The following is a 3,199-nucleotide window of genomic DNA, read 5'->3' as shown; positions in this document are numbered from 1 at the left end:
TTTCAGATGTGTTTATGTGTGTGTGTATATATATATATACACACACACACACACACACACACACACACACACACACACACACACACACACACATGCATATCATCGTTTAACATCTGGTCTTCCATGAATGCATGGATAGAATATAGATACAAACACACGCACACACACACACACAAACATATATATACATATACTTATTATATATTTACACACACACACACACACATATATACATATATACTAGCAGAGATAGCCGGCGTTGCTCAGGAATACAATGGCATAGTTTTTTAATGTTTTGCTTGTTTCAGTCACATGACTGTGATCATGCTGGAGCACACCTTGATATATATATTTATTAATATTTAGCAGAAGCAACAGAATCACTCAAGGGTCAACAGTTTCGTGTGTTAGTATTTTGATAATGCTTGGCCGTCGAGTCTCTCTGTTGCTTCTGCTAAATATTAATACTAAAATATATATACTCATGCTTTGAGTTCTATTTTTCCTGTTTGCATCTCAAATCTTCCTCTCTACATGTGTGTGTGTGTGTGTGTGTGTGTGTGTGTGTGTGTGGTGGCCCAAAAGTCGTGCTATCATTGCGTATATACCTGCATTTTAAATAGTAGGTATGGTAGCAAGATTTTCATATGTGAGTGTGGTATAAGTTCATAGGCAATAAAGAAAAATTCTTAGTTCAAATGTTTCAAGAAAAGTTTTGAGCCTTTAAAAAAAAGTACCCTGCCGTCGTAAATGTTATCTCTGGCTTCTAATAAAGATACAATCTGACATTGTACAAATTTTCATTGAAAATCTTACTAGTTCCACTGTATGTTATTATCTCCCTTGCAATGAAATTATCTCCCTTCCGTCCTTTTCGTAATTTTTCAATTTATCTCTCACCTTCACATTCAATAGTCTTTATTTTCCTTATTTTTTCATTTATTCTCCTCACAAACTTATTTTACTCACCCCTTGGATTTAACTTTTATTTTTCATCTGCTTATTTACACCTGTGTCTGTGTGTGTGTGTGTGTGTGTGTGTGTGCAGGGTTGGCCAAAAGTCACCTGACAGTAAATCAAGACTATTTAATTCCAAGATTAATTTGTTTAACAACTGAATTAAATTAATAAAATCATCGAAATATGAAGTATTATGAAAATTGTTCAAACTGAAGTCCTTCTTGAGTGACACATTTTACCATTCGAGTCAATACATTATTACAGATAATATTCATGGAATTTTGATTTACTGTCGGGTGACTTTTGGCCCACCCAGTATATATAGTTGAAATTTATAGAAAAACAAAAGGATAAATGGAAAAGTCTTTTACGTTTCGAGACTACGCTCTTTGACAGAAAGAAATAAGAGGAAATGAATAGAGAGAGAATCAAAAAATAATGTGTGAACGTGTGTGTATGTATGTGTGTGTGTGTATGCGTCATTTGACTGTGGCCATGCTGGAGCACCGCCTTTAGTTGAGCAAATCAACCCCTAGACTTATTCTTTGTAAGCCTAGTACTTATTTTATCGGTCTCTTTTGCTAAACTGCTAAGTTACAGGGACGTAAACACACCAGCATCGGTTGTCACACGATGTTGGGGAGACAAACACAGACACACAAACATATACACACACATATATATATACATATATACGACGAGCTTCTTTCAGTTTCCATATACCAAATCCACTCACATGGCTTTGGTCGGCCCGAGGCTGTAGTAGAAGACACTTGCCCAAGGTGCCACGCAGTGGGACTGAACCTAGAACCATGTGGTTGGTAAGCAAGCTACTTACCACACAGCCACTCCTATGCCTATATATATATATATATATATATATATATATATATATATATATACATACATACATACACACACATACATAACTTATTTCTTTTTAGTTGAAGGGAGAGGTAAAGTCCAAGTGATCTTCCTCAGCAGCACTTCATGCAGGACCCTGGCTAGCAAAGTGTTCAAATAACTATGTTAAGGTTACCCCTTTTGATTAAGCAAAGAATAATTGGTTATACTTTGATTAATAATTAGAAAGAGTATTTCACCAATTTAAGACATGAATATCAAATTGTTAAGTTATAATTCTCACAGAGTAAATAACAATAATTTTAATTAAGTAGAAATACATAGCAGAAATAGAAAATCCTTGACACAGTAATGCATACTTGAAAAACATGAATAAGAATGACTTTTCAGATAATTATTTTCCACTTTAATGATTACATGTTTACAACTAGTTTATCAACAGCTAATAATTAGTGTGGAAAATAACTGTCACAAAAGTCACTGGCTTTTTCAAATATGCATAATAGAAACTTTATGAAACACACACACACGCATAATAGAAACTATATGAAACACACACATACACATACTAACAACTACAGACTTCTATTGTTTTTCTACAGTTATGTAGGTGAAGATATGTATAATATTCAGAACATTAAACTGTCCAAAGTATATTCAGATATTATGTGGTTAAGAGTAAAATAAAGTTAACTTATTAATTGATTAATATTCTTATCAGCAAGATAAGGACAGAACTATGTAAATATACCAAACTATGGCCATGTTGTTTAGCCACAAAACAATCTTAACACAAAGTAACCAGTGATCAAAGGCTGTAGAATTCCGAGCAGGCTGAAGTGTTGGAAGCTAAATATCTTAGTCATAGACATAATAGAGTGACCGGTGTTACTTGGGCAATCAGTCTATTGTAGTCACCATAGTCTATGCTATGAAATGATGTGGTAAGGATCAGGATTAAGTTTACAGTTAGGGTGAAGGTTTAGGGTTAGGGTTTAGGATTAAGGCTAGAGTTAGAGTTAGGATTAGGGTCAGACTGCACGCTAAAGTGCAAATGGTCAGGTAGATCACATGCAAAAGTGGCACCGAATGATCACTACCGCACTGTGGTATCTACTTACAGCTTGGTGGACTGGACTGTGGTGAACTAAATGTTTCAGTAACGGATACAAGACAACACTAGCGAATGAATTCATGGACCCCTTTCCATCAGCAACTCCCAACATCAACCTACCATCCTGTTGCTAACCCCACCAGAACATTCCATCCTTCCAGTTAATTTGTAAACATTTCACCAAAAGTAAAATTTCGAATAAATAGGTAAGACGTACTCGTTTCATTTTACAAACACACACGCACACACACACACACACAC

At 35.0% G+C, this 3,199-nt stretch overlaps 1 protein-coding gene across 4 annotated transcripts in view; it reads right to left on the bottom strand.

The window, feature by feature from the left end:
* The window catches only part of LOC106882755 (bifunctional coenzyme A synthase), a 72,533-nt gene that overhangs the window by 473 nt on the left and 68,861 nt on the right, over nucleotides 1–3,199 (bottom strand). The gene's annotated exons all lie outside the window — the stretch shown is intronic.

This window comes from Octopus bimaculoides, chromosome 9 (assembly GCF_001194135.2).
Source record: "Octopus bimaculoides isolate UCB-OBI-ISO-001 chromosome 9, ASM119413v2, whole genome shotgun sequence".
NCBI classification, from domain to species: domain Eukaryota; kingdom Metazoa; phylum Mollusca; class Cephalopoda; order Octopoda; family Octopodidae; genus Octopus; species Octopus bimaculoides.
The sequence above is the reverse complement of the archived record's forward strand: the minus strand, read 5'-3'. Positions and strand labels throughout refer to the sequence as shown.